The sequence below is a fragment of the Drosophila obscura genome, unplaced genomic scaffold (genome assembly GCF_018151105.1).
Source record: "Drosophila obscura isolate BZ-5 IFL unplaced genomic scaffold, ASM1815110v1 contig_179, whole genome shotgun sequence".
NCBI classification, from domain to species: domain Eukaryota; kingdom Metazoa; phylum Arthropoda; class Insecta; order Diptera; family Drosophilidae; genus Drosophila; species Drosophila obscura.
The window spans coordinates 5,746,618-5,770,745 of NW_024542766.1; the positions used below are offsets into that span (position 1 = coordinate 5,746,618).

Sequence of the window (24,128 nt, forward strand, 5' to 3'; positions counted from 1 at the left end):
ACACCACATCACACATCAGAGTGTGGGTCGGGTCGAGTCGAGTCGAGAGTCAAGGAGTCAGCATAACGGATTCAGGATATGCTCCTTTTTGGCCAACAACACGAAGTTGATTGCTTCGCCAGAGTTGTCGCTGACGTTGTCGTCGCACATGCATTTCAAATGAGGCAATGGCAACGGCAACGTCAACTCCCCCCCAGGCTGTCGCGTTGGCCGCCCCACCGCCACCATTCATCGGATTTACGGATCTACTTTGCGCCCAAAAAGGGGTTGATAGATGTTGTTTTCTTTTTGAGTAAATACCCTAAGTGAAAGGGGTATGTGTAGTTGGTAGGAAGTTATAGAACAGGCTGGACCCTTCTTTTTTTAAACGAACAAAAAGTTTAATTTTCGATTTATTGGATGCCAAAAATGCATTAAATTGCTTAGAAAATTGTTGGATTATATGAAAATTCAGATTTATGGCTTATTTTGTATTGTTAAAACACATAAAGATATAATTTTCAGACCTAAAAAAGATATTCCTGGAAATCTACACATAATCTTCGTTGCGCCCGTACTCCAAAGGGTACACAACCTTCTTATATGCCCACTGTGGCTTCCGTTTGGCTGCCAAGCAGATTTCACATTACGTTTCTGTGAAGCTGCCAAGTGGTCAGTGGATGCCCGATGCCCGTTGCACTGCGCAACGCCCGCCTGAGGGCAACAGCAGCCGTTTGGCAGCTTTATATTTTTCTCCCCTGTTCATGCGCCCCATATTATTGTTTCACCCACACCCCAAGAGAACTGAGAAGAAGCTGGCAAGAGGGGGGGCCACAAATGCCACAGAAAAAGATGGAATGAGAGGGCAGGCAACTCGGAGGGGGATCAAAAAACGTTCAAGCATCAGTGAAAATGACAATATAAGCGGAACGGGAAGTGGGAAAGAGTGGGCAGTGGATGGAAGAATGAACGAAGGTGTGGGAGAGAGTACTGGAGAGCACTGAATGGTAGTAGGAGGGGACTCTGCCAGTAAATGAAACCATGAAATGGTAAACACAATCAACATTTGATATTTGATGTCACAAAAACAAACAAAGCACAAACAAAAAAAAAAACGAGTAAAAAGGAGTAAAAGTCACGAGTAAAAAGCAAATACGAGGACAGTTTCGTGGTTATGACTGATGACACATACCTTCGAGGACAATTGAATACGCCATTGCGCCACAGGGGGGGGGAGAATGTAATAAAATAAATATCAAAGGGGTGCACAAATTTAAAGAATTTAAAAGGAATTCAAATAGAATGAACACAATTGAAGGTTTATCCCTAAAGTGAAAAGTGGTGACTGTACTGGGTATTAATTGGTGCAAAGAGTGAGAGCATGTAAGTTAATGAATATCGTTCTGACTTTATAAAACTATATGCCAATTTTTATCTATAAAAAATCTACAAAGAAATTAATTTAGAACAGTAGAAATATAGCCAGAAGAAATATATACAGAAGAAATAGTTGTAACAGTGCCCATCGATAGATTCCTCAACCGTTATTTTATTACGTTCTTGCTGGTATATAGATTTCTCTAGTACCTTTGGTTATGCCATACGAACTGGTGTCTATAGACCAAATCTATCTCTAATTTAATTATATTTACCCTACCTGTATGCCAATCATCCATCTGCTTCTACATTAAACTTCATCTTCCATCAAAATTTTCATTGATTTAACTTCAGCGCTCATCAAAATTTATTGAATTTCAATTATTTCAGTTGCCTTTTTCGTTGAGTTCGCCTTCACTTGTAATCAATTTTCCTTGCATTTTACTCTCTACCTCAATCAAGGATGTGTGGAACGATTGCCAAGGAAATGGTCTTGGCCACATGTTTAGTTTTCCATACAAATCAATGTCCAAATGTTCAGGGCGTAACCGATGTTACGATTATCTGACAAACTCATTAACTGACGAATGGAATCAAATATGCAAAGACCAAACACATGACAGGAGTGTGGTGTGACCCACCCGCAAAAGGACCAAAATTCATCTCATTTCATACCGGTTGGGGGCTTCATGCTGTGGACTGTGTGTGGCATGTGGTATGTGCATCCCCCGTATGATCTGATCTGTGGACGGGGCATTAGACATAAGCAGACAGGTCCTGACGTGCATAATTTCCTGCCTCTCTCAATATTGAAAAAGGATATGGAAGTGCTGTCATATTACAAATAAAATGTAAGCTTCGAGTGCTGTCTGAGTGACTGAGCGACGAACAGTCGGACGGGGGAGGCCCTTGTCTCGACGATGTAATGCGTTTAGGCCGGCCCCCTGCCCCACGGAATCATAAACCACATGAAGGGGAGCCGGGATATGGCAGGATATTACTGTCGAAAGAGTGCGGGTGTAGGGGGGGGGTGCAAAACATTTTCTGATTTTCGTTGCGCTATAGATTTCGATTGCCACGAAGACGTGGCAACAACAGTTTGAGTCTGCCTTTGGATTTGAGTTGAGTGAAAGGTTTAATTTTCACAAAACATGCAATGAGGTAGCGGGAGAGCTCTCTCTCCGCTATACCTATACTATATCCGCTATATAGAGCTCTCTTTGCTCTCTACCAGATCGAGTGTCGGTCGTCCGTTGCTTGCCGAGTGAGTAGTTAAGTAGGCTTGTCGCTGCGCTGTTTATGGATTGGCTAGGATTTCCATTCTTGTGCTTTTGACATCCATTGACAGTGACGTCTCGACACGTGTCGACCGTCGAGGCCTTCTGCTCTCCCCCAGGGTTCAGTGCCGGGGTTGGATGGTAAAGTGAGAAGCGAAGCACAGCCCAAAGAGTCCAACACTTAAGTGAGGAATTGTCTGTTTGCTGTCTTTAAGTTGTTTCGAGTGGGAATTTCATATTTCATTAGCCATTTAAGAAGGAATCCTTGAAAGCGGCCAGGATTCCGATTGAATTTCATCCAATTTCGACTGAAATTTCATTGGAATTTAAGGTATGATCCCGAGAATTCGCAGCTAAGAAGGAATTCCTTGGGGAAAAGATAAGATTCCGATATCTTTGAAATTGATGGCAAAGCAGTTCTCATCAACGCACGCACTGCGTTACCCTCCCACACAACAACAGCAAAAACACATTGCAAAAGCAAAGCCTCTCTTGGATCCTCTCAGCAAAGGTGCGCTATTTTCTTAAGCACTGCTTAATTTCTTCCACGCACTCCTCATCTCCCTCTCGCTCTTGCAGAGCATAAACAATGATACATGTCTATGAATTAACAACAACAAGCAACGCACACAGAAGCAAAAGCAAAGTCGTTCGCTCTTAGATCCTCTCAGCAAAGATGCGCTGTTTCAAGGAATTCTTAACTTTTCGCACCCGCTTCAAGTCATTGCATAGCAACAAGTGTGAAGAGAGGATAAAAGATAATTACTCTTCAACTGAACTCTTGCTGCCAAAAGCAAAAACATACACACATTGCAAATGCAAAATCACTCTCAAATGCTCTCACCGCCTACGCTCGTTCAGAGAGAGAGAGAGCGAGAGCTAAGTCAAATTTAAGCTCCCGGCGCAGATGCACGTGCAGTGGAGTCAAAGGTCCTGAAAAATAGTCAAAAATGTGCGGAAAATTATAAAAAAACACATGTGATAAGTGTAGCAAATGTTTAACATGAAAATGTGCCGAAAAAGTGTGAAAACAATTCATTTCATTGTGAAAATAGGCGCCGTAAAATGGCAATTGCGTCGCACTTTCGCCGCTGCTTCACACGCTCGTTTCCAGTGAAAAGAAGGCGAAGTAAAATAACGGGACCAGCTTGAGTTTTTTTTGGGAGAGTGCAAGCAGTACAATTTCCAAAAAGTGAGTGAAAGTGTTAAGGTGAGTGAAATTGTTAAAGCGAGTGAAAACTAAAAACAATAAAATGTCCCGCAAAACTGTTGAAAGAGCGGAATAGAAATCGCACTCTGTGATAAGGACAAGTGTAACTGTAGAATGGTCTTTAAGACGACAAGCGGTGCCGGGCGGTTTCGGCAAAAAGTGAGTGAACATTTTAAAGCGAGTGAAAAGTAAAAACAATAATATGTCCCTCAGATTTATAGAAAGGCAGTAATTAACACAAGGCTGGATGACCAAAAAGACGGCAAGAGGTGTCAGGCACCAAGCAGTGCACTGCAGTGCACTCTGTTCATTTTTCGATATGTCTTGATCATTTAAAACGTAAGGTAAGTCTACACTAGTTTTACTCCTTATTTATTTATTTATTTTTTTTGATTTTTGGGAATAATTTCGTACTGGAAAAAGTACCTTTAATGGTGGGCCATTAAAGCAATTTCTGAGCATTTGTTGTCTGTTGTTGGATAGTTGTTTAGCTGCTCTAAATATAAAGCCAAAAAGCAAACAATGGACAGAATCTAGTGGCAAAACATTTCTACATTCTGCGCGTCCTTGGTCCTCGCTTTCAACTTTCACTAACAAGATACTCGTACTGTGGCTGTGTGCCAGATACAGATACGAGTGGCGAGTACACGAGTGCTACACAAAAAACAACAACCAGAGAGCATTTTCATTGTTCTGCAAAGTATTGTTGTTGTTGTTTTTTTTTGGTACTGTTTTATATGTTGTTTTTCTGGGCAGATATCCCGGCCAGATGGCAATTACAAGCATATTAGGTTAACACAAATGCACAACAAAATGTCCTTGGATTTGTGTGTGTGGCAAAATAAAATAAAAATAAAAATAAGGGGACAAAAAATAAAGCAAGAAAAAAAGGATACGAAAGTGCGCGTACCAAACGCAATAACAATAAATTTCAACAGCAACTTGCGGAGGAGCACTTTTAAAATGTGTCAGTAAAACATATAGTTATGGGTTTCTAGTTGTCCTCCCACCCGCACTCTACCCCTGAAGGATCCCAGGATATCGTTCCTCCACAAAGGATATAAATAAAGCGAAAGAGCGCTCGCCAGAGAGAGAGAGAGAGCGAGTCCCCCGAAGCAAATGAACGACTTTTGTGGATTTGCTTTGGTGTTTGCTTGCTGTCCATCTCCATTCAGCTGGACGGACACTCGACGGACAGACGGACGTTTATAAATTGGTTGAACGTGCCAGCCCTTGGCCGGGACAGGAGGCTTTAGCGGGTTAATTAAGGCGACAGCAACTTCAGACTTCAGACAGCATGAAAGGCCATTACGGACACGCCACCGACATTACGGACATTAAGTGCATCGAGCATCTAGAGCCGGAGCTGGAGCTGAAGTGCTGCTCCAATGGCCCGATGGTCAGTCGTTCAGTCAATAAGCAAGAAATACAAACAATTAAACACGAGTTGGGGTTAACCGGGACGGCAGCCAGAGTGGAATGCGGTTAGGGGTTAAGAATGCCACCCTTAAGAAAAGGAAGGATTTCAGCGCGAGATTTAAAAGCGATTGAGGATGGAAATCGCCTCAGAAGTGCACTTGAAAGGCCATTAAAATGTGTAATTATAAAGAAAAACTTGTTTCAAAAGATTATTTGTTTGTTTCTGATATTTCTTATTATGATTGACTGCGTTTTCATCATAGTCATAGTATTAATTCACTAATTCAGGAGTATATTATTCATTTTATATTATAAATATTTATAAATAAAATATATAAAAAATATTAAAATATAATAAATATAAAATATAAATATTTATAAATATTGCTGATAATGCTACATTTCTAATATTTATATATATTTCTAGTCTTCGCTTATCTATAAAGAACTATTTCCTCCGGCGTTTATAAAAAACGTATTGTGGATTTTGTGGATGCCAAAAACCTCCCTAACCTCCTCTCATCCAATATCTATATCTATCTATCTATTCTAAAAATAAAAATTAAAGAGTAAACCACACTATAAAAAACAAAACTGAAAAAAGAGTTAACCAAAAAGTAGTTTAATGAAGTCTGTATCACCACAGAAAAAAAGGCAACAAAGTTAAGTTCCCCGCCACAATTGAAGCCGGAAAAGCCACACACATACACAGACAATAACAACTGAAATCAGTTTTAGCGAAGAGGGAGAAAACAGGACCTCAAGCGAAGCACCAAACAAAGTGTCCTTGCCCCAGTATCCTTCAGTATCCATCCACTCTGTATCGTTCTCATCAGCATTCTCATCCTCTTCCACAAACGCCAAACTCTGGGATATTACACGCTGCCGCCGCTGTCCGTTTTCTGGCCCCGTTCTCTGTGGCGGACTTTTGCCGGACAGGACATATTGTCAAAGGACATCATCAACATAATGGACATGTTGTAGCCACAAAAACGGATGTTAAATTGAAAAAAAAAGGGGGAAAAAAGCAGAGCAGAGAACCGAAACTATGAGTTGGAAATACACATGGAAACGGACAAGGCCGAAACGAGCTTATAAGCTTATGATGAGTGGAGCAGAGGGAGAGGGGTAGCTCCACGAACGTGAAATGGGACACTGGGCTCCTAAGGACTCTGATGTAGGATGCAGGACCCCATAGCCGGAGCCGGAGCCGGACTTCGCGTATATCCGACTTTTCCGCACAATTGAAACGCTTGAATGAAGGGACCCAATGAATGAGGGACGACTGAAGGGACCCAACGCGAAAGGAAGTACAATGAAATGCATGGGCCTGGAGATGAGTTTTCTCTTGGTATACACTATAACAAGTTAGTGGCGGATATGGATTATGAGGTGTGGAATGTCTTGAAGAAAAAGAAAGCACTTTTTTTTGGGTTGGAAGTTGTGGAGAATCTTTGTGAAATTATAGAGAAAGAATGCTTAAAAATTAATTATGAGAATGAAATAAGGGAAATTTTATATAAAGACTGATAGAAAATTTTCTATATGAATTATTTACATAAACAAATAATTTTTCAGGGCATAAAAAACACGTGAAATGTATAAAGCTCGAAAAGTAAAAGGGGCATTAAAAGGGGTAGAGATGTGCTCAGTAAGAAAAGCTAGGGGGAAATACTTTAAATATGCTGCAAAAAGGAAAACCTTACCCTGTCCCTGTCGTAGTTGTTTCAAGATATTCTTTTCGATTTCTAGAGTGGTTTTCCCCTGTAAACTCATACAGAAAGAGCATCCAAGTATCAGTATGCCGTGAAATATTCTTTCCGTAGCTTTTTATCTGTTGTACAGCCTCATCATTGTAGTGGCAGGGTGACCCTTGTGTCTGTATATGGGATATGTGCTTGGGAGTCATCCTACAACAACTATTATCATTTTGCCAGGACAAAGCGACAGGGAGAGAGTCCTGTAGAAAGAGGGGTAGGAAGAGAGTGACCCTTGCTCGGGGACAGTGGAACGTGGAGAGATCCTTGGACAAAAAGACAAACGAGCGGGTGGTAGGGAGCGTGGGATGGGGAAGCCAATAGAGCAACCGAACGAAAGCACATAATAGGCCATTGGGTAAGCACTTGAGGGTCAAGCCCGTAAATGTATGCTAATGATTATGATGAAGAGTGTGCTTGTCCCTCTCCTTTCCCCCATCACCATCTCTCTCTGTCTCTCAATCTCTATCTGATGTTTGACTTTTGGGGTTAAAGGTTATGATGGCCTCCCATTTCTCATTTATGGCTTGTTGTTTGGTTTTGGTTTTGGCTTTCCCTTTTGGTTTTTCCCCCACATTTGCCGATTGATTTTGTGCCTCTAAATAGATGAAATATTTATCTTCCTTTTTCTTTGGGATTTGAGGTCAAACGTGATTTGGGATTTGAGATTTCTACATAAAAAGTGGATGCTATTGGGATGTTTAGCCCACTGGGAGAGGCTGCAAGTGGGGAATGTCTATGAAAATATTATTAATTTTTGGTTTTTAATTGAAGATATAATCTAATTGTTAAATTACCTTGAGCTGTTAAAGTGTGATAAAATCTACAGAAATATCAAAAATCTAGGGGATTGGATACAAGTTATAGCAAGATTGAAGAAAAGAAAAAAAAAGTTGAGTTTTCAAACCCTAAATCAAAGAGAAAAACCTTGGCTCATTCCCAACAATTTTATAGATCATAAAACTAAAGTAATCAAGAAATTTCTACAATTTCTACAACGAATCCTTGTATTTTACTTATGGTTGATGTTTAAATTTAAATTTTCATATATTTCAAGTGATTGCTGTAATTTTTACATAAATACTTCAGGAGATTTCCCAGAATTTTCACATCTTTTAAATGATTTCTGATAATTCTATAAATTTCCAAAAAGTTCTGGTACTGCTATAAATTTTCAGAGATTTTTGGAATCTTTGTATATTTTCAGAGACTCCCATAATCTTTGTATCTTTCATTTGCCTTTCAAAAACAATCACTTCTAAATTAGTTGTAACACAGCAAAGTACTCGCATTTGATTCGTGCATTCAATTATTGCGTTTAATCATTGTTGCCCCCCAAGTGGCATGTTATATTGTGCAACAACTTTTGCTGGCCCTGGCTGCCATTTGCTGCCACAGCCACTGTCACACTTTTATCTTAATTTCCATTGGGAGATTGGCAGCCATTTAACCTATTTGAATGCAGTTGACATATTGGCCATTAATTAAAACATCAACACCCCCAGTCCCACCCCTTCCTGCCACCCTGGCTGCCTGAATGCTGGCAGGACACATCACATCCTCCCTTACAAACATCAGAGCAAACATCGCCCGGAGACTTGTGCAACAATTTCACATGTCAACGCATGCAAAAAAAAGAAAAGGGAAATGAAACTAGGAGGGGAAGCTTTCTCCCCTGTGAAATGTGATCAGAGGTGGAATGTGACACAGCAGCGGGGGTTGGGTGGGGGGGGTGCAAGAGCAGAGGATGTTGCAAGGTAACGAACGCCAATAAAGGTCAAATTAAGGAGTGGGCGGAGTGGCTGCAGGTTGCAGGTGCATCCATTTAACCCTTGACATCGCGATGCGAGCAAATAAAATGGGGGGAATAACGTCGGTACTCCTCGCCGTACTTCAGCATCAGCTTCCACCATCAGAGCGCGCGCATCAGCATCCACACATCCGCTTTCATATCAGAGGCAGGAGCTCCTGCTGCTGCTACTGCTGCTGCTGCTCCACAGGACATGACGTTGCCATGACGCTGTCGTATGGCAGGACGGACAATCTCTTCTCTCTCTGTTCGGGAGGGAGGCCATCGGAGCGGATAGCAGGAAATAATGTGCAGCCATCCGGAAGTAGTTTCTCTATCAAAACGTATTGATTGACTTTGGGAATGTGCATTCATTCCCCTACGATGCCCCCTAATGGGGCAAGCTTGTTGGCCAGGCAGGACATTCGTTGCTTTGATGGAAATTGGAATTAAAGTTTGCCATAAACATAAATGTCGTAATGCGCACTGGAATCACGTAACATAATCAAGTCTTATGGAGTCTAATGGAGATGGAAGGGTAGACTTTTTTTTATTTCTTTATATCTGCAAGAAATCCACCAACTAGAGATACGAGTATGCCACTTAGCTTCGAAATGAAAGCCACATTTTCCTTATGAGTTTTTGCTCCCTGATGAATATTCAGACCTGATCCTGATTGTCTCTCACTCTCTCTCTCTCCCTCGCGCTCTCCCCAAGATCTGCATCTAAATGCCCAACGGAACTCAAAATCGTCCCGCTCAAACGCCCACTTCTGGCTGCCACGCCTTCTTAGTTACTTCATTAGTGCACAGTGCATCGGGCGTGGCGGGGTTGGCTTAGCTTGGCTTTGGGTTTTTCCGTGTGAGTGGGTGATGAACCCCGGCTCGGGTCTCGTTTCTCTCTCTCTGCCACAGGTGAAAATTTGCATTTATGCAAATTTACAACGCTTTCACTTTAACTACTTTCCGCGTAGAAAGTGCTTTAGGTGACACCCCCCCGTCCCGCCTTCATGCCACCACTCCTGCTTCGCACTGGATCGCTGCATTTTCCAAGTTTTCCCGCTTAATTTATGCGCATTTTTCGTGTACACTTAGTATATTTTTCGAGACTTCTTTTGTTGTTGGAAAATTTATTGCTCATCCGCCTGCGTTGCAGCAGTTTTCCAGTTTTCATTTTCCAAATATTTAGTGACTTTCACTTCTTTCCAGAGCAGCCCCTGCCCCCCAAATCCCAAATCCCCTTTGGAAGAATGTTGTGCATGTTGTGTTGCAATTTTTGCTGCAAATTTTTAATTAAAAATGTTTGCCCGTAGGTGTGTGGAAGGAGGTCGCCAAGGGGCCGCCAATGGGCTTTTTGGGGGGCAGCCGACATTTTAATGTTGATTTTATGCAAATGACAATTGATTGAAAACAGAAGGGAGAAGGGTGAAGTACATGCCCGTGGAGAGAGGTGGGTGGGGTGGGGCGGTTGATGGCATATTAAAATAAATGAAAGCCGCTTCCATAATGGCCATAATATGCCATTAACAATTTCAATTTAATAAATTATTGCCATGTAAATAGGGTACTTGAGGGGGTGTAGGAGACATGGAAATGGCAGCCTCCGTCACTACTTAATTCTGATATATAATTTTGCATATTTATGAAACAATAAACTAGATTACCGATGCTGGAGTATAATACGCTAATGTGTAGAATGGTAGAAAGGGGCGCGGGTGGGCAGTAAGTTTGTAAATAGAATACCTCTATGGCCAACCTCTATGATTTCTGATATAACTTTGAATATTAATATCTCATGCATTTATAAACAAAATTATTTCGATTACTAATAATGCCGTGTAAAACGGCATGCAAGAAAAAGAGGCAAGGGGAAAGCAGCAGAAAAACAAAAATAACAGAACAGGAGAACACAAAGCAGTGGCGTGGCAGTTGCTTAATTACTGCCGGGGGGTTGTGCGATTGGGTTCGATTTAATAGGTTCTTATCTCTTCATCGAACCCCTCTAATGTTTTGCTTTGTTTTTCTTTATTACAGTTATTTAAAATAACAAACCACGCCCCCCCCCCACACTGCTGTGCACCATATGCTCGCCTCTGTTTGTAATTTATCTCTGTCATTGTTTGATTAAATCAATTATATTTATAACCCCTACACAAAGGCATGGCCAGGCACAATGGGCCGATGGGTACCCTTTACACTGCTGTACAGTGTACACGCCCTGTAAAGCCCCCCTCCCCCACTCGGCAATACATATATTAATAATTATGCCGTTATCCGTTCCACTAATTGCGTTGGTCATTTAAACGTAAATCCATGGCGCCTAAAAACGGGCAATGGACAGCGGGCAAAAGGCTTTTTGTCAAATTATACCAAAATCGAAACCAATTGAAATTTCGAAAACGCGTTTTGTTGCCGGCGCTTGTGGATATGGCAGCTGGTGGCAGAGAGTCGGCCACGGGTAGTCGGGTGTTGGATTGTGGCCTTTTGAATTGAATTTCTACTCCGTCATTGATTTGCAATTATGACTAAAAGCCCCCAGCCCCCCAAAAGTGGGTAGGGGCAGCAGCTGTTCCCTCGGTGCGCTGTGGCAGCTAATCTACACACACAAATCTAACAATGCTGCCCGTCCGACCACTCGGTCCAACGATCCTCACGGATACCACCAATCGTATTTAGAGATGGGTGAGTGAAAGTCGTGAGAGAGGAGACTCTGGCTAATAGTTGCTTTTGTTTTTCTATATATGCCAGATTAATTTCCATTATATTTCCACTCTAAAACTATTTTTCTTTCCGTTTCGTGACACGCTACCATCTCCAATCAATGCAACAACCATGACAGTAGCTGTGCCACTGTCCCCTGCTCTCTACCCCTTGGAAATCCTAGTCCTGTTGACTTTGACTTGTCGCGCGACATGAAACGATTAAGCCAGAAAACGCTTTTAGCCAACGCCAACACCCAAAGCCATTGGCTTTAGACAGCCTTCGGGTCCGAGGTGTTTGTTGGTTTTAGCTTCTGTTTGGGGTGTGTAGAAAAGGGAACAGGGGAGCAGGCGGTTTTGTGGCAGGGTGGACACACATTTATATTATCGTATGATTGATCACAATTTTCCAAAGTAATTAGGGGCCACCTCCTCTACGCCCTCTCAGAGTATATGCATGGCCGCAGAGAGCGTGGGAGGGGGGTGCTGGAGGCCAGGCTTTAAGCGTAATTGCTTTGTAAATAATTCTCTAGCCACAAAATGTCACTGGCCCTGCGCTGGCCACTCATTAAAAGGTGCAAAAGAAAGAATTTTTCTGTCCATCGAGAGGGATTTTAATAGCAAGAAAAATCCTAGAATAAAATGAATATCAATCTTATGGCTGTACAAAATGCAATTGAAATCGGTAAACCATTTGCTTGAGCCACAAATCAAGTTTTATTCTTCAGATCTTGAATCGAGATGCGTGCCCTTAAACCCTAAAAACTATTCATTATGATTCCACGGGCTCTTTTGGGGTCTTTGCAGCATTCAGCATCGCATTAAATTTAATTAACCTTCGCCCTAAGAGGTTTTCGTTCACCCCCCACCGAAAATCCCTTTCATCAACGACTGACATTACAAACCACATGAAAATACACACGCGTGCTCGCTCGTGCCACACGATGCCGCAGCCGGAGGATTGCCAGAGCAACGGCGCGACGTCTTCTCTGACGGCCAACATATTGCAGTGCCCTGCCCTGAAGCAGGAGAAGGACAATAATCAAGTCCAGAACTTAACGACAACTAAATCCAATTATTCCAGCGATTCCGGGAGGCAGAGCAGGGCGGGGCGGCGCAACAGGAGAAGCCAGGAATATGCCAGCGATATGGCTCAGAAATGGTTGAATATGCAGAATGATGCACATGGAACACGTGCGCGCAACGAATTTTTCCAATGGTTGAGGGAGTGGGTGGGCAGAGTGTGTGGCAGACTGGGTGCTGCTGCTGCTGCTGCTGCTGGGGGGTTACTTGGGTGGCTTTGTGGGTGGCTTGATGGGTCGCTGGCAGATTGCATGCCGCCCGCAGCGTTGCATAAAGGTTTACTTTTCATTTACGCGGCAGCAACCCCCCACCTACTACCACCCCCACCAGACCACCTATACCACGAAACGGGGACAAAAGGGAACAACCCTTACAAATGCAATGCACACACGCATGTCAAGAGCCACAGAGGAGGGGTAGGGTAGGGGGTAGATCCTTTGTAAGGACTACCTACCCCTCCTCTCCCTCATAGCACCACCGAAAAATTGTAATTAAATATAATCCGCTCAATTTGAAACGCACACCGAAGGAGAGGCAGTGGCAGTGGCAGAGGCAGAGGCGAGGCAATGAGCGACCAAAAGTGAGGCACTTCTCCGCCACTCTCTACCTCTCTCTCTGTACATATATCATTGCATCTCTTTCTTGCATTAATGCATTCTCATAAAGGGTATTCTGATTAATAAAAAAACCTTTTCAAATATAGAAAATATAAAATTTAATTGAAAAAAAAGTGAAATCACAAAAGGTTCCAAAGGTTTTTTTTTTGAATACATTTAAATTATATTTTTCTTCAAACTTGATATATTTCTGGCCTTGCAGGGCAAACAAAATTCGTTACAGAAATTGCACAAATTTAAATTTTAATTAAATTCATGGAAAAAAGGATTTCAGAATCCTTGCAAGTGGCTGCCCGCTGATCTGCCCTGTGGCCCTCTCTCTTGTCCAGTGACCGATGCGTTCATGCATTCAAAAATGTGCATAAATTATTGAATTAGTGCGCCCCCCCCCCCCTGGCCTAAGGCTGGCCTTTTCCCTTGCCTTCACGCAATTTTCACGCTTTTCGTTATTAACAAAATAAAAGTAGCAGCAGCAGCAGCACCCGAAAAAAAGAGGAACCATTTTTAAAGCATAAATTAAGGCGACAGTCGCACACACACTTGTTAATAATTTATGCATGATGCTGATGCTGGAATTTGAATTAGAATCAGATGGTGAAGTATTCCAAATTCTGTACTTGCTTGTGGACGTTTGACTTTGGTTTCGTTTTCGCTTTTTGCGTTTTTCGGGTTGCCCTTTCATTTATTTATTTATTTATAACACTCGCAATCGGGGGGCGAGTGGCGGGCACAACCGGCAATTAGTTCATTCCAGATCCTTGGGGATGTTTTAATTATCGTATTGTATAAAAATATGGCCACCCTTTTGTGTCTCTGCGATTTATGCAAGCGATTTAATAATGCAAATTAATTCGGTTCTCTTTTTGTGCTGCTAACTGTGTGGTCTTTTATTATGTTTTTTGTTTTATTGCTGCGAGAGTTTATGGGGGCAGAGATTTTATTTATATTATAAATTAGGAAAGAAATTATAACAGGTGATGTGGGGAGTTCATTTGGGGGCTTCCCATATGAGGCAGCTGTAATCTGTTGCACAATTTGTGGCTTTTATTGCAAAGAAACAAAGAAAGATTTATCTTTATTTCGTTACTTAATATTCTCCACAGTTATCTGTGCAGATAATGCAACAATTTGAGGGGCACACAAAACCCTTATCGTGTCGAAACTTTATATCTAAATGGAAGCCAAAAGGTGATACACATTCAGTAGCCTTAACAGCAGTTTGTAAAAATTCATCCAAACCCCAAAGACGGCAGCACTATACGAACGATGACCGAAGGAAGGAAAATGTAGGAACAATTCTACACAGGCGAACCACTGGGCAACTCCACAGAAGAGCCAGTGCATCTGCAGAACGAGCAATATAATGATGAATATCACCCATCGATGATCCAGCAGGACATGTGTCTGTTGACCCTTGATGGCAAACGCCTTGTGGGCTTCGTACTGGCAGGCGCCCAATACCCCGAGGATGTGGAGAAGCATCGACTGAAAGCGGAACGGAAGGAGGAGCATGTCGAAGGCGAAGTGAATCTCTACGAGCGCTATGGCATCTGCCGCGCCCTATACTCGTACATCACCAATGCCTCGATGAGGGGCAAGGGTCTGGCCGCCCGTCTCGCTGCCCCCCTAATGGAGGTGGGTCACGCCAAGCGCTTCCCCTGCTGGTTGCCTACTGCACGAGTTTCTACTCTGCGCGGCAGGAGGAGGCCCTGGGCATGGAGTGCATCTACTCGTTGGCCTACCAGGATTACAAGGATTAATGCAGGAAGAGCGATATTTAAGCCAGCGCCACCGCATAAACACTTTCGGGTGATGGTTATTAAATTGTGAAGGGTTTTGTGGAATTTCCATGAATATTCACAAATTTCTGGGATTTTCTCTTCTCTTTGTTTTAATTGTAAAAGCCAAAGATTTTCTTTGTATTTTCCTCTGTCTATTTCCCCCACTTGCACTGCACACTCCTCTCTATAAATTTGAAATGTGCAACAAATTGCCACAACAAACAATCAAGTCACTAGATTTTTCCACTAGCTTTTCTTTTGACTTTTCGTCTGCCTTCCCTGCAGCACAATTGTTTCCCCCTTGGGCCACTTTACACGTTCCAACAACAAGAGAATGGCCGTCTCGCCCCCTTTTGCTCTACTCTTGCAGCGTCCTGCAGTGATTTCATTAAAATTTTACTGTCATAGTAAAAGTTTTATTATAAGCTCGAGAAATGCTCTTTGCTGTTGCTGCAAACGTGAGACAAAAATAACACCAAAGGGGAGTAAATACAAAGAGAGGAGGAGGAGGGGAATGCAACCCCAAAATAAAAGGACTACGAATACGAGAACTCTGTACAAATCTCCCATCAAAAGTCAGCTCTCGCTTCAGCTTATATAGTAATTATGCTCCTCTCTGGTCTGGTTTGGTCTGGTTTGGTCTGTCCAGACTTCACGCATTACAGACCCCCAGACACATGCATATGCAACAAGCGGTGCCAGTAGCAGCAGCAGCAGCAGCAGGAGCAGCAAAAGCAGCAACAAAGGGTAGTGCAAATCTAGCAGGAAACTGTCTATGATGGTGGCGTAGCGACTAGGGGACACCCAAGAGAGTAGGAAATTTTATTAAAACAGAAAATATTGTGGGGAAATTAAAGGGAAAGTGACATCGACGGGGGTTTATGAATTGAAGAATTTGTTGCTTAAAGAATGCTCTTTTATTGACATCTCATTTATATTAATAATTATTATTTATTTATATTATTATTTGTATTATTATTATTATTTTATATGTGTACAAATATATTACTGTTAAAATATTTCGTAAACTTCATTCTTTAGCTATTTTATCTGTCTTTTAAATTATATTTGCACCTTAAAAGTGAATATTAGTATATAAAGTTATTTATTTTTGTTAGGTATGCATACTTTTTTGTTTTAGTTAAGTTTAGCTAGTTAGTTTAGTGTCTGCTTATCTTTTGAGTGGAAGTTCGGGGATTATATTTTGTTTTCCATTTTTATTGCAGTAATTTTTGGGGTTGGATACACACTTTTGTGTGTTACTTTAGCAGCAGAAAAGTGCATCCGTTTGCTTTACCTTACAGTCAGATATACCCATGGATGCCCTCTACCTTCGTGGGACCTGCACACAGTAGGGGAGATACTGGGTACCTCCCGTTCTTCGTCATTCTCTCTGTCTTCCTCCATCATCTTTACACAGTCTGACACCTTCTTGACTCTCTTTCGCCTCTCCTTTCTTGGTCTGTTTTTCCCCCTCTCTCCCACTCGCCCTGTCGCTCATTCTCTCTTGGCATTTGCACAGTTTATGTGCTGCTGGCTGCTGCCTCTGCTTTTAGGGCTAATGTGCTCATTTTATGCAAAAGTCTGTCCTGCAACTCACGTACCACCACTCCCCCTCTTGGCACCTCTTCATCCGCTGCACCATCATGCACTGGAAAAAGTGTGCAAGAAGATTTTTTATGCGCCCAACGGCAACATCTTTTCATTGTTTGCTGCTTTTTTTTTAGTTTTTGTTTTTTTTGTTTTTTGTTGCTTTTTCCTGGTGTTGAGGCGACGGCAACGGGTAGTGGAAAATGCAACAGCTTGTGTTTATAATTGAAATAATTGCAGAAAGCAGACATAATTATATTTTCATCGTTGTTGTTGTTATTGTTGCTGCTGCTGTTGCTGTTGGCGATGTTGCATCCACACAGTCATTGTCCCTAGAAGAGAGAGAGAAGAGATCCTGGCAGCAGACTGAATCTGAAGTTGGCTGGAGAACCTGGCGGAGTCCCCTGCCCTGCCCCCCTGGCACCCTGGGGTTCATTTGTTTTCTGTTGTGTGTTTGGCTCAGTTAAAGGAATAGTTTTGGGTGGAAACTAAAGGAATTTAATGTTGGGAAATGAGAGAATTTCCAGGAGTTTATAAAGAAAGGGAAAAAAAGGAAGTAGAGCCATTTATGAATACTGCAAAGTCTGTAATTTGTTTGGAATTGTGAGGATTATGCCTTTGGGACATTAGATTACGGATTAAGGGTTAAAATTTCACTATTACTAGCATCTTTAAAGGTTTTTTTATGGTGTGACAAAAACAAGGCTCACATGGCAATAAATCTGCTCTAAAATCTGCATTTAGGGGCTTGGAATTATCCTAATTTCTATCGTTTGGTAAAGCATATTTGCGACCCAATGACCTGGGATTCGAGATTGTTTCTTTGGGTATGAAATTGTTAATAAAATGCCATTAATTTTATTACGTTTTCATTATCAATTTTTAATTTTTTTGGGATTATGACTCGTGAAATGATTTAAAAATGAATACAAATATGAAATTGTGCAGTTTATACCATTTAAACAATAATGTAACAATAATTTTAATATTTCATAGATATCCTGCAACTGCAATGGAATCCTCTTGCTCCTCAGCATATTCCCAATATAATTTCTACGTTCTTTGTTCTCTAAGATGCTGTTGTGGCACACCTCTATTGTGCCTTTGGCTACCATGCAACCAGTGGAGGGGCTTAGGCTTATGTCTCCTTGAGGGGCAGCGAGCGCTATTCGTGCAAATAATTTTACGTTTACAATGTACCAGCACCCAAGACTTAAGCCCGAAGCTGTATTGCCCCTGACAACGTGGCTAAAGTTTACCATCGGTAAGGGTGGGGGGATGGGTAAGGCAAGGGGGTAAAGATTGCTGCAGAGGAACTTTGCTCCAAAGACGCTGGAAGGAGGACACAGAGTGGAGCACAGGGCCATGTGGCTGGTCGTTTGCGCAATTTAACTAAAAGCTCAATCAATCATCTCTTGGACGTGTAGACGGTGGCGGGGGGGCATGGGCATGGGCATGGGCATCACCTCCATGGCAATGCTTAATTTGTGCTCATCCTGCCTCATCCGCGGGCTCTTTTGTCAATGTTGTCATAGAGTTTCCTTCACATCCTGCCCATGAACCCTAGAGGTTCCAGCAGAGCGAAGTTTTAAGCCGCTTTTCGGTCGCCTTTTGAAGTTTATCTGTATCTCTCTGAGCTCTCTCCACCTGATTGCGGGCAATGTGTTGCATGCATTTAGGCGGCCTGTGCACATATTTGTACTGCCATCCGGGCAGTCCAAAAGGGTTGTGTGTTGGTTGTGTGATTATTTGGTGGAGGATACAACACCAAACCCACTCCTCCCAGGGTCTGAAGTAGGAGCTTAGGAAATTGTTGCAGCTAATACGCCGAAAGCAGGATTACGTAGGATCGGAAGAAACGAAGCGGAGGCGGCGTAGCTGCCATCAATATCAAAGTGATTCCGTGTTTAAGGTAATTGCTTGGAAATTGGAGACCAGCGAGGGATGTTGGGCTTTAATTTGGAGAGACGGAGAGGAACATTTGAATGGATGGGAACCTTTTCCTTGGATTAGTAGCTAAGAAAGTGTAGAAAACTTCACAGATGCGTTGAATCTGTGGGCTCAGAGGAATAACCAAACTAACAACAGTCCAAAATCTGTATAAAACTTAGCAATTATCTTAGAAAATAATGCGCTATAATTTAAGAAAGAATATAGGCTTAAAAAAATGTTTTTTTCTACCATAAAAATACCTTTAAGATTGCTTAAACTTTAAGAAAACAGGCGCCAAACATTTTCTAATTTATTTCGTATATATTTTCAGCATCTACAAGCTGGAAACTTGCCATAACACAGGGCCAAGAATAATAGCCAGGCATAGATTTATTTCAGAGCCTGCAGGATCTACTTATTCCAGCGTTACTCTGCCAGCTTCTGACAGCTGTGTTTACGCGTGAGTTTTCATGATTATCAAAAGTTTTTCCATGTGTTTGTTGAGGTTGCCACACCATGCCACATGCCACAGCATTATACACTGCCATTCTCCCGCACTCTCTCTCTCTCTCTGTCTCTGTCTCTGGCTGACAAATCTATTAGTGCATTGCTCTCTTGGCGGCGGCTGGTGGCTCGAAAAAAAAAAAAAACACTGAAAGAACAAACATTAGCGTCTAATTCCCACTCGCGCAACAAATTCATCAACTGCCACATAATCCAGCAAATTTTTCAGCACTTAAATTTTTGGACATGACCTGAAACTTTGCCCTCGTCCGTTCGTCCGTTGCTCGCTCGCTCTCTGCTACGTTTTGGGTCGCCTCCTAATCCCTAAACTGTCGCAAAACTTTTGGCCCCCACAAGAGGGAAAATGGCCCCAAACACACACAAAGTAGAGGAAAATGCCTCAAACACAGCGTGGTGGGGGGAAGAGTAGGAGAAGCGGCCCGCCGCCACACAACAGAGAAAAGCGCTGAGGAAAATGTTCTAGAAAACAGCAAAAAAAAAAAACGTGAAGGAAAATGAGAGGAAAAAGTCCAACAAAAGTTTTTGCAACAGATAAAAGTGCAAAGTTTTAGAGAGAGAGAAAGAGAGGGAGAGAGCCACAGAGAGAGAGAAAGAGAGCTCGAAAGAAAGGACAGTGAAAATTACAAACATTTTCAATTATCACAAGCCAACAAACAACAAACAACTGAAAGGAGCTGGAAGATGGACCTCAACATGCCTGCCCTGTCCTGCCCCTGCCTGCCCTGCCTGCCTACCTCTCGGTTGATGTATTGTGTCTGGGGCACTCATTATAAGGACATCATCTACCGTCATATAATTACCGACTTACCGCCTGCTTGCCTGCCTGCCTGCCTGATGATTGTTTATTAAGTTACTCGTCAAATGGCGCTTACTCGTCCCTCCCAGCATTTGCCTGATGAATGGACACACAGCTTTTGAGGGTGCTGTACCGCTGGCCTGTCACCTGTTTCTTCAGTCATTTTTCAAAGGGTTTTTCGGCCCGCACACAAAACAAAGACAAGACTTTGGTGGCATGGAGCGAGGGGAGTATCTCTATATCTTTTTGGGGCTGAATTTTATGTTCATTTTTCATAAGTTCTTGCGGTAGGCTCCCTGCCCACTTATATCTTTCTATCTCTTCATATTTTTCCCTGTTTTTGTTGTTTTTTTTTTTTGGTGGACATTTTTCAAGTGTCACTGTCAACGGGTGCGCCCTGACGTGGCGGAGGTCCCTGCCCTTTTGGCGACACTTGATTGAAGGCAATTAGTGGAGGAGCAGGCAAATGTTTTCCACAGTTTTTTTTTTCAGCGCAACAACATTATTAACATTAATAATACCTGCCTGAAGGTGCAGGTGGGAATGTTGTTTTCATGGAAATTTATGCTTCCAGAATTCTAAAGAAGATTTTAAAAAGTTCATGGCAATACTCAGTGGTAATTCTAAGAGCTGTTCCTGATTTATATTATTTAAAAATTTCAAGAAATAAATAGACTTAGTCATTTAGTTGGATTTATGATGATTATTTCAATTGGAAAAAAGAAAAAACCAGTAAATAAATTTTAAAGCAAATGGAACTTAATTTTTGTTTCATCTTACAATGTTTAAAATTCGAAATAGGAGATAAGAAATTAAGGAATGAAGTTCCCAGAAGAGGCCGAATCTGTCATTCTTTCCTTCTCTATCCTAGAAAAGCGAAGCAGTTAAGATTTCTGGTTTAAATATGGTTTAAACCGATTAAAACATTCATAGCATTCGTTGATGTTAAGAAAGAAATTCTCTCCTGAGAGTCCATAGTTTACTGATTATAATTACCAGGGTATCCTCATTGTCGATTCATTCGAACACTCTTCTTCTTAGTTCTCGTTTATTTTTTCCAGAGAATTTCAGGGGAGAATCCTCTTCACTCTACACTCCACTCCCTGGAGACCAGAACTTTAAATTAATTAATCACATTAAATGCTTTGCGCGGGACTCCCAATCCCTCTCCCCCCCATTCACCATACCCCCCTCCTTTGCGCCTAAAGTAAAAATTGTCAAAGCAAACTACTATTAAGATCAAAGATATGCCACACACAAAAATAATGATGCCAAATGTTGTTGGCACAATTATGCTCCACTGACTGCTAATGGATGAGAGAGGTTCTGCTTAGAAGAGAGCGGGGAAATGGGCAAAGGGAATGAAATTAAAAGAAATGGGAATGGTGGACGGGGGAATGGGAATTAGGGATTGGTATGGCGATAAGTAGGCCTCTTTTTCTGCCTGTCAAGACGAAAGCATTTCAATTAATTAAATCATTTCTCTCTGTTACAGGGCAAAACGATGACTCTGATGTACGATAGATCGTAATTCTGATGGTAAGCTGCTTTATAATGATTCTATTTATAGGATAAATATATTCTTGATGAATATAGAGGCGTAAATATTTATTTTCAAACGTCTTTGCTTTTTCAAAAGTTAAAAATCTGTTTGGGGATTTTAATAGATTTATTTTAAGGTTTTTAAAGATATTTTACATCGATAATGAGTTTTCCGATAAGTTTAATTATAAATTTGAGTTAGATATTCTAAAAATGTTATTAGAAATTTTTTATTTTTTATATATTTTATGGCCTTACTAAAAAAAAATGTCAAAACTAGCAAGTTAATTTAGTTAATTATTATAGAGCTTTGCCTTCCAAAATATCTCTACAAAATAATTACGGGAATATTTTAAAATTCCAAATCCAATTAGAGTATCAAAAACTTCTCGAACATCCCTCGTTTTAGGTATTTACATGAATGGAGGCCTTTGGCCGCCTGTCATTTCCATTTCGATTTAGTCGTGCAGAATTTCCTTTTGAATATCAAAACAACAAATGAACAGAGCAGAGGAGTAGCAAAAACATTTTACAAAACTTTATCTCAAGTGGAGAAAGTCCCCCTTTTCCCCCCACAGACACCATGAAACAAAAACTGAGCAAAAGAAAATGTTTTTACAACTTTTCCCATACAGAAAGGAAAGGAAATTCAGTCGAGTGTTAACAAAAACCTGAATAAGAGATGCGATACGATACGATACCCCTTTTATTTATTCAGAGAATTCAGGACTCAGGATTTCTTTTCAATGATTTAATTTCAGGTTTTTAAAAGGGAAAAATGCGTGAAAAATTATCTGTAGAGATAATGCATTATGGCTTTTACCTTTTACCCTCCCAATGTGGCCCTTCAATTAGCGATAATCAAATAAATGATGATACGAGTGAGGTTTTTCGTTTTCACATTTTCACATTTAACTTTTCTGACAGCTTTTCTGATGCGGGTACAAGGGAGTGTCAGAGTCAGAGTCAGAGCCAGGCCGCCAAATGGCAAAATGGCTAATTGACACTGTGATTGGGCCGCCAGGAGAGAGACAGGTGAACAGGCTCCACATTCAGCTCTTGGCTCTGTTGGCTCTTTCATTGAGCCTCAATCTCTCATTTCTCATCTGTTGGCTTCTTTCTCTTGCTCTGCGTCAGAGAATTCTCTCATCTGTTGGCTGTTTTTTTTATTATATTTTATTTAATGGCTTTGCTTGTTCTTTTTCTTTATTTTTTGTTGTTGTTAAACCGCATGCAAAATATTTCTGCCAAATTGACAGAAAAAGCAACAAGAGAAAAGTTATATTGTATTTACATATCCATATATCTATGTGTCTGTCTGACTTATACATATGTATATGCATGTCTAAAAGTAAGTTAATTGTAATCAAAGGACATCACTATCACTCTACAGTGGTTTCAGGAATGAAAATATTAATTTTGTCACTGATTTGTTATGGAAGTAGGAATTTCTAATATGATATTAAAGCAGTATTCAGTAATCGTAGAATGCTAGTGGCATATGGCTTATGTGTAGCTTTGAAAAATGTATAAACCATGAGAATTCTTGAATATTAAAAAGGAATCAATCAGAATAATCAATTTAGCATTATTTATCTATAATTCTGTGACAAAATAAAAAAAAATATATTCATGAGTCGTAGGAAAAAAAGTATTTTATGGTCAACCTAACAATAAATGTAATTTTTAAAAATGTTTAATCCATTAACATAGAAGAGTCCTGCATGGAATACAGTCTAAAAAATTCCAAATAATTCAAACAAATTTTTTTTGCAAATTGAATCATTAATTCAAAGATGCCATGTATTTGTGGATATAATACATTTTTCATTTAATTTACAGCTAAAAATTGAATATATGTTTTTGTGGGTTTTATTCATTTTTATGTATTATTTGAATATTTTAAGCATTTACTATACATTTAATTTCGTAAGCTGCTTTAGCGTCAAATTCATATTCATTGCAAAAAACTACATACTATATATACGAGTATCTATGGATGTATCTACATATGTATATTGTATCTATCCACCATATGTTTGCATTTCCTATCCATATGCCCATTGTTATTACACCACTGTTTCCCACACACACACCACACACAGACACAGAAAATATGTGAACTCTTCTTTCGAATTGCCAACTGTAACCAAAAAGGAAGGACTCTCTATAGGACTCTCTATGCGCTGTGCTGGCAAATGAAAACTAAACACAATTAAAACTAACGAACCTGGCAAAATTTACACAAAATAAATTTTGTTTTAAATGTTATGAGGCTCATCATATTGGAGAGGGGAAAAGCATAGTGTGAAAGGGGGAAGCAGTGATAGAGGCTGTATGGTGTGTGGGAGAGTGCTGTTGTTGCATTTTCCTGCCGCTGATGCTGCTGCTGCTGTTGCTGCTGTTGGTTCTAGTTGATTTAATTAAATGCATTTGAATGCAAAATGCCTGTGCAATGCGTGTACGTACGTACGTATCGCCGGGGCTTTCTCTCTCAAAAACCATCAGCATATGTGTGGTTTACAAATACATAGATACATTCCCACACACACACACACACACACACATACATGCAGAGTTATGCACTCTTGTTTTGATACATGCATGCGTATGCGCCCCGTCATTCTAGCGTTAGTTTTGTAACTGAAAACAAAAACAAAAAGCGGAAATAGGAAGCTTATGGCTGGTGCTGCTGCTGCTGCTGCTGACAGCGCCCTCTGGTGTTATTTTATGGCACAAAATATGTGAAAGTCATC

The 24,128-nt window shown here is 41.0% G+C and overlaps 1 protein-coding gene and 1 pseudogene across 1 annotated transcript in view; one reads left to right on the forward strand and one right to left on the reverse strand.

Annotated features, from left to right (window-relative positions):
* LOC111079662 (discoidin domain-containing receptor 2-like) overlaps positions 1 to 24,128 on the reverse strand; it is a 128,933-nt gene that overhangs the window by 2,592 nt on the left and 102,213 nt on the right. The window lies entirely within an intron of this gene.
* On the forward strand, positions 12,451 to 15,036 carry LOC111064703 (annotated as a pseudogene).